The sequence below is a fragment of the Rhipicephalus microplus genome, unplaced genomic scaffold (genome assembly GCF_043290135.1).
Source record: "Rhipicephalus microplus isolate Deutch F79 unplaced genomic scaffold, USDA_Rmic scaffold_137, whole genome shotgun sequence".
NCBI lineage: Eukaryota > Metazoa > Arthropoda > Arachnida > Ixodida > Ixodidae > Rhipicephalus > Rhipicephalus microplus.
In genome coordinates this window covers 55,001-67,500 of record NW_027464709.1, presented here as the reverse complement: position 1 = coordinate 67,500, position 12,500 = coordinate 55,001, and the positions used below count along the sequence as shown (strand labels likewise).

The following is a 12,500-nucleotide window of genomic DNA, read 5'->3' as shown; positions in this document are numbered from 1 at the left end:
GTGCTGTACGGTGGAGTTCTGTGCGCAAAAGCGGCGCGTGTGTTTCTAAGCACCACAGCGTTGTGTCAAAAAAGAGGTGCCTGAGAGAAACGCATGCGACTGCCGTGCTTTGCGGCATAGCACCGTGCGCAAAAACGGTGCGCATGCAAGAGGTGTCAGAGCTAGCGAACTTGTGCCACGAGCAACAGGTCACTAAAAGCCTATAGATGACGGTGTTGGAGGAAAAGAAAAATATCGAGAAAGCACTGCGGTGTGCCGTGCGTAGGGACGGGCGCGCGTGCCACATGCCGCCGAAATATGGGTGTCGGAGAAAACAGAGTGCCGCGCGTAACGAGGGGCGCGCGTGTTACAGAGAGATATGCCCAAACGCATGAAAGTGTACGCAGGTGTCCTAAGGCAGTTTTTTTTTTTTTTCCTCATTTTGATGTCGCCCCGGCTGACGCGGTTTTCGTTTTTCCGTGCCGCCCCGGCTGACGCGGTTTTCGTTTTTCCGTGCCGCCCCGGCTGACGCAGTTTTTGCGCCGCCCCGGCTGACGCGGTTTTCGCGCCGCCCCGGCTGACGCGGTTTTCGCGCCGCCCCGGCTGACGCGGTTTTTGCGTCGCCCCGGCTGACGCGGTTCGGACTTTGCACTTTTTGGCTCACCCCGGCTGGCGGCCCACTCACTCGATCGCCAGGTCTGTTTGCCCCGGTGGTTCCACCGCCAGGCTTAAGTTTTTTTTTCTTTCGCCCCGGCAGACGTGGTTCCCCCCCCCCCCTTTTCGCTCGCCCCGGCTGACGAGGTTTTCGCGCCGCCCCGGCTGACGCAGTTTTCGCGCCGCCCCGGCTGACGCGGTTTTCGCGCCGCCCCGGCTGACGCGGTTTTTGCGTCGCCCCGGCTGACACGGTTCGGACTTTGCACTTTTCGGCTGTGCCTGGCTGGCGGCCCACTCACTCGATCGCCATGTCTGTTTGCCACAGTTTTCCCGGTGGTGCCGCACCCGGGCTCGCCCCGGCTGACGCAGTTTTCGCGCCGCCCCGGCTGACGCGGTTTCGTGCCGCCCCGGCAGACGCGGTTTTCGCGCCGCCCCGGCTGACGCGGTTTCGTGCCGCCCCGGCAGACGCAGTTCAGACTTAGCACTTTTCGGCTGTGCCTGGCTGGCGGCCCACTCACTCAATCGCCATGTCTGTTTGCCACAGTTTTCCCGGTGGTGCCGCACCCGGGCTCGCCCCGGCTGACGCAGTTTTCGCGCCGCCCCGGCTGACGCGGTTTCGTGCCGCCCCGGCAGACGCGGTTTTCGCGCCGCCCCGGCTGACGCGGTTTCGTGCCGCCCCGGCAGACGCAGTTCGGACTTAGCACTTTTCGGCTGTGCCTGGCTGGCGGCCCACTCACTCGATCGCCATGTCTGTTTGCCACAGTTTTCCCGGTGGTGCCGCACCCGGGCTCGCCCCGGCAGACGCGTTTTTTTTTTTCTTTCGCCCCGGCTGACGCAGTTTTCGCGCCGCCCCGGCTGACGCGGTTTCGTGCCGCCCCGGCAGACGCGGTTTTTTGCGCCGCCCCGGCTGACGCGGTTTTTGCCGCCCCGGCTGACGCAGTTCGGACTTAGCACTTTTCGGCTGTGCCTGGCTGGCGGCCCACTCACTCGATCGCCATGTCTGTTTGCCACAGTTTTCCCGGTGGTGCCGCACCCGGGCTCGCCCCGGCTGACGCAGTTTTCGCGCCGCCCCGGCTGACGCGGTTTCGTGCCGCCCCGGCAGACGCGGTTTTCGCGCCGCCCCGGCTGACGCAGTTCGGACTTAGCACTTTTTGGGCTGAGCCTGGCTGGCGGCCCACTCACTCGATCGCCATGTCTGTTTGCCACAGTCTTCCCGGTGGTGCCGCACCCGGGCTCGCCCCGGCAGACGCGTTTTTTTTTCTTTCGCCCCGGCAGACGTGGTTCCCCCCCCCCCCTTTTCGCTCGCCCCGGCTGACGAGGTTTTCGCGCCGCCCCGGCTGACGCAGTTTTCGCGCCGCCCCGGCTGACGCGGTTTTCGCGCCGCCCCGGCTGACGCGGTTTTTGCGTCGCCCCGGCTGACACGGTTCGGACTTTGCACTTTTCGGCTGTGCCTGGCTGGCGGCCCACTCACTCGATCGCCATGTCTGTTTGCCACAGTTTTCCCGGTGGTGCCGCACCCGGGCTCGCCCCGGCTGACGCAGTTTTCGCGCCGCCCCGGCTGACGCGGTTTCGTGCCGCCCCGGCAGACGCGGTTTTCGCGCCGCCCCGGCTGACGCGGTTTCGTGCCGCCCCGGCAGACGCAGTTCGGACTTAGCACTTTTCGGCTGTGCCTGGCTGGCGGCCCACTCACTCAATCGCCATGTCTGTTTGCCACAGTTTTCCCGGTGGTGCCGCACCCGGGCTCGCCCCGGCTGACGCAGTTTTCGCGCCGCCCCGGCTGACGCGGTTTCGTGCCGCCCCGGCAGACGCGGTTTTCGCGCCGCCCCGGCTGACGCGGTTTCGTGCCGCCCCGGCAGACGCAGTTCGGACTTAGCACTTTTCGGCTGTGCCTGGCTGGCGGCCCACTCACTCGATCGCCATGTCTGTTTGCCACAGTTTTCCCGGTGGTGCCGCACCCGGGCTCGCCCCGGCAGACGCGTTTTTTTTTTCTTTCGCCCCGGCTGACGCAGTTTTCGCGCCGCCCCGGCTGACGCGGTTTCGTGCCGCCCCGGCAGACGCGGTTTTTTGCGCCGCCCCGGCTGACGCGGTTTTTGCCGCCCCGGCTGACGCAGTTCGGACTTAGCACTTTTCGGCTGTGCCTGGCTGGCGGCCCACTCACTCGATCGCCATGTCTGTTTGCCACAGTTTTCCCGGTGGTGCCGCACCCGGGCTCGCCCCGGCTGACGCAGTTTTCGCGCCGCCCCGGCTGACGCGGTTTCGTGCCGCCCCGGCAGACGCGGTTTTCGCGCCGCCCCGGCTGACGCAGTTCGGACTTAGCACTTTTTGGGCTGAGCCTGGCTGGCGGCCCACTCACTCGATCGCCATGTCTGTTTGCCACAGTCTTCCCGGTGGTGCCGCACCCGGGCTCGCCCCGGCAGACGCGTTTTTTTTTCTTTCGCCCCGGCAGACGTGGTTCCCCCCCCCCCTTTTCGCTCGCCCCGGCTGACGAGGTTTTCGCGCCGCCCCGGCTGACGCAGTTTTCGCGCCGCCCCGGCTGACGCGGTTTCGTGCCGCCCCGGCTGACGCGGTTTTCGCGCCGCCCCGGCTGACGCGGTTTTTGCGTCGCCCCGGCTGACACGGTTCGGACTTTGCACTTTTCGGCTGTGCCTGGCTGGCGGCCCACTCACTCGATCGCCATGTCTGTTTGCCACAGTTTTCCCGGTGGTGCCGCACCCGGGCTCGCCCCGGCTGACGCAGTTTTCGCGCCGCCCCGGCTGACGCGGTTTCGTGCCGCCCCGGCAGACGCGGTTTTCGCGCCGCCCCGGCTGACGCGGTTTCGTGCCGCCCCGGCAGACGCAGTTCGGACTTAGCACTTTTCGGCTGTGCCTGGCTGGCGGCCCACTCACTCAATCGCCATGTCTGTTTGCCACAGTTTTCCCGGTGGTGCCGCACCCGGGCTCGCCCCGGCTGACGCAGTTTTCGCGCCGCCCCGGCTGACGCGGTTTCGTGCCGCCCCGGCAGACGCGGTTTTCGCGCCGCCCCGGCTGACGCGGTTTCGTGCCGCCCCGGCAGACGCAGTTCGGACTTAGCACTTTTCGGCTGTGCCTGGCTGGCGGCCCACTCACTCGATCGCCATGTCTGTTTGCCACAGTTTTCCCGGTGGTGCCGCACCCGGGCTCGCCCCGGCAGACGCGTTTTTTTTTTCTTTCGCCCCGGCTGACGCAGTTTTCGCGCCGCCCCGGCTGACGCGGTTTCGTGCCGCCCCGGCAGACGCGGTTTTTTGCGCCGCCCCGGCTGACGCGGTTTTTGCCGCCCCGGCTGACGCAGTTCGGACTTAGCACTTTTCGGCTGTGCCTGGCTGGCGGCCCACTCACTCGATCGCCATGTCTGTTTGCCACAGTTTTCCCGGTGGTGCCGCACCCGGGCTCGCCCCGGCTGACGCAGTTTTCGCGCCGCCCCGGCTGACGCGGTTTCGTGCCGCCCCGGCAGACGCGGTTTTCGCGCCGCCCCGGCTGACGCAGTTCGGACTTAGCACTTTTTGGGCTGAGCCTGGCTGGCGGCCCACTCACTCGATCGCCATGTCTGTTTGCCACAGTCTTCCCGGTGGTGCCGCACCCGGGCTCGCCCCGGCAGACGCGTTTTTTTTTCTTTCGCCCCGGCAGACGTGGTTCCCCCCCCCCCTTTTCGCTCGCCCCGGCTGACGAGGTTTTCGCGCCGCCCCGGCTGACGCAGTTTTCGCGCCGCCCCGGCTGACGCGGTTTCGTGCCGCCCCGGCTGACGCGGTTTTCGCGCCGCCCCGGCTGACGCGGTTTTTGCGTCGCCCCGGCTGACACGGTTCGGACTTTGCACTTTTCGGCTGTGCCTGGCTGGCGGCCCACTCACTCGATCGCCATGTCTGTTTGCCACAGTTTTCCCGGTGGTGCCGCACCCGGGCTTGCCCCGGCAGACGCGTTTTTTTTTTTTCTTTCGCCCCGGCTGACGCAGTTTTCGCCCCGCCCCGGCTGACGCGGTTTCGTGCCGCCCCGGCAGACGCGGTTTTTTGCGCCGCCCCGGCTGACGCGGTTTTTGCCGCCCCGGCTGACGCAGTTCGGACTTTGCACTTTTTGGCTGAGCCTGGCTGGCGGCCCACTCACTCGATCGCCATGTCTGTTTGCCACAGTTTTCCCGGTGGTGCCGCACCCGGGCTCGCCCCGGCAGACGCGTTTTTTTTTTTCCTTCGCCCCGGCAGACGTGGTTCCCCCCCCCCTCCGTCTTTCTTTTTGTTTTTTTTTTCGCCGCGGCTGAAGTGGATTTTTCGGTGCCTCGACGCCCCGGTAGTCGCGGTTTTTCCGTTTCCGCACGGCCCCGGCTGACGCTGCTCGGTCACAGTCGCCTTTTGTGAGGATTGCAGACTTCTTGAGCGCGGGTGTTTTTTTTTGTTGTTGTTGTTGTTTTATTACGCATTCGCTCCAGCAGACGCTGTTTAGACTTTTTGTTTCCTCTTTTATCCTGCGACGAGGTGACGAGGTTTATTCGGTGCCCCGCCGCCCCGGCTGAAGTGATTTTTCCTGTCCCGTGCCGCCCCGGCTGACGCGGTTGGGACTTCGCGTTTGTTCGGCCGCCACGGGTTTTGGCGCACTCGCTCGGTTGCTTGTTGTTGCCACTTGTTGCGAACCCAGGTTTCTTGAGCGAGCGCGGGCGTTTTTTCTTCCTTTCTTTCTTTGTTCTATGTGTTAGCGAATCGGCCTTTAATATCACACGAGGACTCACAACCAACAATTTTCAGTTTGAAGTGTAAAAAATCTGCAGGTGTTGACGTAACTGACTTGCCCCGTACCCTTGAGTACATCCATGAAGTTCTCGTAGTACTACTAAATCGCATTATTCCAAGTGGAGAAATTCCCATAAACTTGCAAACCTCTACACGAAAATCGGTGCGCGTGATAAAGTTGAAAATTATCGTCCGATATCAAATGTGCCTTCTATAACACAAATTCTAGGAAAAAAAAAAAAAACACTTGTTCGCCGTTTTCTGCGCCGTGACTGGCAGCACTCCGGCGAAGCGAAACGGGGTCGATTCGAGCACGATATCGGCGTCTTTCGACGTGCTCGCCGGCGACCGTCGCACGAGTACGTCGCACGAGCGCGTCTGCCGGGGCGCCGTTTGCGAAGCCGACGCAAAAGTGGGAACCGCCGCTCGGATGATCGCCGCTTTCGGCAGAGTGAGTGTTGGCACTCCGGGGAAGCGAAACAGCGTGAATGCGCCCACGAAATCGGCGTATTTTGAAGTGCCCGCCGGCGACCGTCGCACGAGTACGGTAAACCGCGTCAGCCGGGGCGTAGTTCGGGACGCCGACGAAAAAGTGGGAAGCGCAACTCGGATCTTCGCCGTTTTTGCAGGAGTGAGTGGCGGCCCTCCTGCGAGACCAAGAAGCATCGATTCGTGCACGAATTCGGCGCCTTTCGACGTGATCGCCGGCGACCGTCGCTCGAGTAGGGCAAACCGCGTCTGCCGGGGCGGGCTTCGGGACGCCGATGCGAAAGTGGGAAACGCTGCTCGGATGTTCGCCGTTTTTGGCCGAGTGAGTGCTGGCACTCGGGCGAAGCCAAACGGGGCCGATTACGGCACGATATCGGCGTCTTTCGACGTGCCCGGCGGCGACCATCGCACGAGTACGGTAAACCGCGTCAGCCCGGGCGGAGTTCGGGACGCCGATGCGAAAGTGGAGAACGCCGCTCGGATCTTCGCCGTTTTTGGAGGAGTGAGTGGCGGCACTCCGGAGAAGCCAAGGAGCGCCAATTAGCGCACGATATCGGCGTCTTTCGACGCGCTCGCCGGCGACCGTCGCACGAGTAGGGCAAACCGCGTCTGCCGGGGCGGGGTTTACGACGCCGACGCAAAAGTGGGAACCGCCGCTCGGATGTTGGCCGTTTTTGGCAGAGTGAGTGCTGGCACACCGGCGACGCGAAAGAGCGCGAAAGCGCCCACGAAAGTGGCGTATTTGGACGTGCTTGACGGCGACCGCTGCAGGAGTACGAAAAACCACGTCAGCCGGGGCGAGCGACCCACGGCGGTCTGGGTGCTTATCGCTGCTATTATAGGGGCACCCCGGCAGACGCAGAAAAAAAAAATTTTTTTTCGACCTTCTTTTTTGCTGGTCGAGCTCGGGTAACCCAGGTCGCAATGGGAGCCGCGCACGAAAGCGGCGTCGCGAGACGCGTTCGCGGTCGCTAGTCGCACGAGCTCGGCAACCGCGTCAGCCGGCGCGGAGTTCGGGATGCCGACGGCTAAGTGGGTACCGCTGCTCGGATGTTCGCCGTTTTTGGCCGAGTGAGTGCTGGCACTCCGGCGAAGCGAAACGGGGCCGATTCGGGCACGATATCGGCGTATTTCGACGTGCTCGCCGGCGACCGTCGCACGAGTACGGCAAAGCGCGTCTGCCGGGGCGAGGTTTGCGATGCCGACGAAAAAGTGGGAAGCGCCGCTCGGATCTTCGCCGTTTTTGCAGGAGTGAGTGGCGGCCCTCCTGCGAGACCAAGAAGCATCGACTCGCGCACGATATCGGTGTCTTTCGACGTGCCCGCCGGCCACCGCCGCACGAGTACGGCAAACCGCGTATGCCGGGGCGGGGTTGGCGACGCCGACGCAAAAGTGGGAACCGCCACTAGGATGTTCGCCGTTTTTGGCAGAGTGAGTGCTGGCACTCCGGCGAAGCGAAAGAGCGCGAATGCGCCCACGAAAGTGGCGTGTTTGGACGTGCTTGACGACGACCACCGCAGGAAAACGAAAAACCACGTCAGCCGGGGCGAGCGACCCATGGCGGTCTGGGTGCTTATCGCTGCTATTATAGGGGCACCCCGGCAGACGCAAAAAAAAAAAAAAATTTTTTTCGACATTCTTTTTTGCTCGTCGACCTCGGGTGACCCAGGTCGCAGTGGGAGCCGCGCACGAAAGCGGCGTCGCGAGACGGCTTCGCGGTCGCTAGTCGCACGAGCTCGGCAACCGCGTCTGCCGGGGCGGAGTTCGGGACGCCGACGGCTAAGTGGGAACCGCCGCTCGGATGTTCGCCGTTTGTGGCCGAGTGAGTGCTGGCACTCCGGCGAAGCCAAACGGGGCCGATTCCGGCACGATATCGGCGTCTTTCTACGTGCTCGCCGGCGACCGTCGCACGAGTACGGCAAAGTGCGTCTGCCGGGGCGGGGTTTGCGACGCGTACGCAATAGTGAGAACCGTCGCTCGGATGTTCGTCGTCTTTCGCCGAGCCAGTGCTGGCACTCCGGCGAAGCCGAACGGAGCCGATTCGGGCACGATATCGGCGTCTTTCCACGTGCTCGCCGGCGACCGTCGCACGAGTACGGTAAACCGCGTCAGCCGGGGCGGAGTTCGGGACGCCGATGCGAAAGTGGGAAGCGCCGCTCGGATCTTCGCCGTTTTTGGAGGAGTCAGTGGCGGCACTCCGGTGAAGCCAAGGTGCGCCAATTCGCGCACGATATCGGCGTCTTTCGACGTGCCCGCCGGCCACCGTCGCACGAGTACGGCAAACCTCGTCTGCCGGGGCGGGGTTTGCGACGCCGACGCAAAAGTGGGAACCGCCGCTCGGATGTTCGCCGTTTTTGGCAGAGTGAGTGCTGGCACTCCGGCGAAGCGAAAGAGCGTGAATGCGCCCACGAAAGTAGCGTATTTGGACGTGCTTGACGGCGACCGCCGCAGGAGTACGAAAAACCACGTCAGCCGGGGCGAGCGACCCACGGCGGTCTGGGTGCTTATCGCTGCTATTATAGGGGCACCCCGGCAGACGCAGAAAGAAAAAAAAAATGGGGACATGGCGTGCGTCACCGTGCGGCTTCGCAGCGTTGCCGAAGTCGCCGAGCCCTTCGACTGAGCCGAACGGCGGACAGGGAACGTTGGTCGGCCGTTCTAACCTGTCGGTGCCACGCCGAGACGTCGTTAAGGAAAACCGCGTCGTGGGCCTCTACGACGCCGTCGAGTCGTTGTGCGTTTGGTGTCCAGCGTGTCGGCGGCGAGTAGCGGACACGTCGTTCACGACTTCGGTCTTTCGCAGTCGACGCGAACTTGCGGAGAGTCGTGGTGCCTCACGTTTTCGGCAGAAACCGCGGCGGAATTTTCCCGTGCGTGCGCGCACGACCTCGGTGCTGTGCCGTCAGCGTAGTGTTGCACAAACTCGTGGCCTACCCAAGGTGCGGTACGTTTGCGGCCGTATCCTCGGTGGGAATTTCGTGAGTAGGGTCGCAAATTCTACGACCTCGGCGGGTTTGAGAGCGACGTAGACTTGTGGCACGCTCAACGTGCCACACGTTTCGGGGCACACCCGCGGTGAAATTTTCTCGAGTACGCTCGTATTAGTGCCCAAGGAGGTCTGGGTACTTATCGCTGCTATTATGTGGGGGTTCTCGTGAGCGGCGTACGCGAAAGCGACCGGGTGTCTGATATGCGGCGGGCTTCGGCCTCGTCAAGCGTGTCCTCGGGTCTGCTCCAGGGGAATCCACGGCAGTCGTCTGCAGCCTCATCCGCTTGATGCGTTAGGGGCTGGTTGTCGGACGGTGCCGTTTTACCACGATATCGAGGTGTGTTCCGTGTCGTCCTCGGGCGATTCAGATGCGAAAGCGCCGAAGACGCGGGCGTGACCCGTCGTCTGGCGGCTTTGCAGTCTCGGCTCCGTTGCTAGTTCCGGCCGGTCCACCGACAGTGCAGCGGGCTTGGGCAACCCGCACGGCGCGACCGAGTCGATGCAACGAAAAAGAGCGAGCATGAACGTGCTTCTTGCCGCACGGCTCCCACTCGTCTTTCGGGAAGGTTGTGCCGTAGCGAGCTCGAACGCCGTCATCTCGGAGTGCAAAATAAGCGTGTTGGGGCGCCTGAAGGTGGCCTCCGCCGCACACAGACTGCGTCCGGCCCGCCGAAGGCGAGGACGGACGCGCAGTCGAACGATTACCTGGTTGATCCTGCCAGTAATCATATGCTTGTCTCAAAGATTAAGCCATGCATGTCTAAGTACATGCCGAAATAAGGCGAAACCGCGAATGGCTCATTAAATCAGTTATGGTTCCTTAGATCGTTTCTTCCTACTTGGATAACTGTGGCAATTCTAGAGCTAATACATGCAGTGAGCCTGGAGCCCTTTGGGTAACGGGTGCTTTTATTAGACCAAGATCGATCGGGTTTCGGCCCGTATTGTGTGGTGACTCTGGATAACTTTGTGCTGATCGCATGGCCACGAGCCGGCGACGTTTCTTTCAAGTGTCTGCCTTATCAACTTTCGATGGTAGGTTACTTGCTTACCATGGTTGTTACGGGTAACGGAGAATCAGGGTTCGATTCCGGAGAGGGAGCCTGAGAAACGGCTACCACATCCAAGGAAGGCAGCAGGCGCGCAAATTACCCACTCCCGGCACGGGGAGGTAGTGACGAAAAATAACAATACGGGACTCTTTTGAGGCCCCGTAATTGAAATGAGTACACTCTAAATCCTTTAACGAGGATCAATTGGAGGGCAAGTCTGGTGCCAGCAGCCGCGGTAATTCCAGCTCCAATAGCGTATACTAAAGCTGCTGCGGTTAAAAAGCTCGTAGTTGGATCTCAGTTCCAGACGAGTAGTGCATCTACCCGATGCGACGGCTCGGACTGAACATCATGCCGGTTCTTTCTTGGTGCACTTCATTGTGTGCCTCGAGATGGCCGGTGCTTTTACTTTGAAAAAATTAGAGTGCTCAACGCAGGCGAGTCGCCTGAATAAACTTGCATGGAATAATAGAACAAGACCTCGTTTCTGTTCTGTTGGTTTTTGGAATACGAGGTAATGATTAAGAGGGACGGACGGGGGCATTCGTATTGCGGCGCTAGAGGTGAAATTCTTGGACCGTCGCAAGACGAACTACTGCGAAAGCATTTGCCAAGAATGTTTTCATTGATCAAGAACGAAAGTCAGAGGTTCGAAGGCGATCAGATACCGCCCTAGTTCTGACCATAAACGATGCCAACCAGCGATCCGCCTGAGTTACTCAAATGACTCGGCGGGCAGCTTCCGGGAAACCAAAGTATTTGGGTTCCGGGGGAAGTATGGTTGCAAAGCTGAAACTTAAAGGAATTGACGGAAGGGCACCACCAGGAGTGGAGCCTGCGGCTTAATTTGACTCAACACGGGAAAACTTACCCGGCCCGGACACTGGGAGGATTGACAGATTGAGAGCTCTTTCTTGATTCGGTGGATGGTGGTGCATGGCCGTTCTTAGTTGGTGGAGCGATTTGTCTGGTTAATTCCGATAACGAACGAGACTCTAGCCTATTAAATAGGTGCGGGGTTCCCAGCACCTTACAACCTTCTTAGAGGGACAAGCGGCTCCTAGCCGCACGAAACAGAGCAATAACAGGTCTGTGATGCCCTTAGATGTCCGGGGCCGCACGCGCGCTACACTGAAGGAAGCAGCGTGTCTTTATCCCTGTCTGAAAAGACTGGGTAACCCGTGGAACTTCTTTCGTGATTGGGATAGGGGCTTGCAATTGTTCCCCTTGAACGAGGAATTCCCAGTAAGCGCGAGTCATAAGCTCGCGTTGATTACGTCCCTGCCCTTTGTACACACCGCCCGTCGCTACTACCGATTGAATGATTTAGTGAGGTCTTCGGACCGATGTCCGGCGCGGCCTTTCGGTTGCGCCGGTCTGTTGGAAAGATGACCAAACTTGATCATTTAGAGGAAGTAAAAGTCGTAACAAGGTTTCCGTAGGTGAACCTGCGGAAGGATCATTAACGGATTGTGAAGGGTGAGCGCCTCAGCTGCGTCTGCGCCCGACACTTTCTGCCGCTGACCCCGTTTGGACGCGGGGTCGGCTTTTCCCCACGGGGCTGCCTGAATGTGGAGCGGCACCCCGTGACAAATTGTTGCGCCCAGCGGACGCCAACACCGCGACCTTGGACGGTCGGCCAGGTGGCGGACGCGGGTACAAACGGCGCAACGCACTCATAGGTCGGCTTTCGACCCGCCACAGCACCGTGGCTCGAAGCGCTCGAAATGCGCGACCCGACCGCTGCGGGACCGCCTAGTACTGTAAACAGGAGCGGCGGAGCGCGAACGGCGAGTCGTGGTTACGTCGGTAGAAGGCGAGGCTGCGCGTTCCCGAAACGCCAGCCGAGTGCCCTCCCGACCGTTCGAGCGTGCAAGAACGAGACCCGACAATCGCGCGGCGACTGCCAAGTACGAGAGGAACGGCACAAGCGTCGGCGGTCGGTCAAGGAACTGGCGATGTGACGGGTCCGCTGTGCACCAGTGCATACCGTCCCGCCGTCCGCGGCAAGCGCCTCCGCGTCCTCGGGTGACGGAGGCTGCCGGTCGGTTCTTGCAGGCGAGGGATCTCGCTGGCACCGGTTCGCGTTGACGCGCGGCCGGTCATGGCACGGCGATGCGACGGCCGAGGTGCGCAGTACTCGATGGAGGAACCGCACGCTCCGATGACCGTCCCGCCCTCCGCGGCGTATGCGTACCGACCGTAATGGTTGCAGCAGCGCCGGCCGGCTTTTGAATTTGCCACACGAAACACGGTGCGAGATCGCGGTTAGGGGAGCGTCGACGTTGCCAGGCGTTTTGCTTGCTGCCGAGGGAAAGGCGGCACGGCCACGTCGCGCTCGTCGCGATTAGCGGGTCTGCGCGCTTTGGGAAGGTGCCGCAACGACTTGCCGAAAGAGGAAGCACGGAAGAACGAGGGACTTGGACGTCCCGACAATTGAACGCACTTGCGGCCAGGCCCTTGCTGGCTTCGTTCTTCCGCCTCGAGTAGGCTCGTACGCGGCTCCGGCGCCGAAAGTGGTCCTTGGCACCGACTTCGGTGGACGTGGGAAGTGCCGCGCAAGTACGGCGCGCCTGGCTCCACCTGTTGGCTAAAGTAGGCAGCCGGA

General features: G+C 61.9%; 1 non-coding gene across 1 annotated transcript; it reads left to right on the top strand.

The window, feature by feature from the left end:
* Positions 1–9,542: 9,542 nt before the first annotated feature.
* Positions 9,543–11,357, top strand: LOC142791095 (small subunit ribosomal RNA). The gene has a single exon (XR_012890003.1). It is a non-coding gene; the product is annotated as a small subunit ribosomal RNA (ribosomal RNA).
* The last annotated feature ends 1,143 nt before the right edge of the window (positions 11,358–12,500 follow it).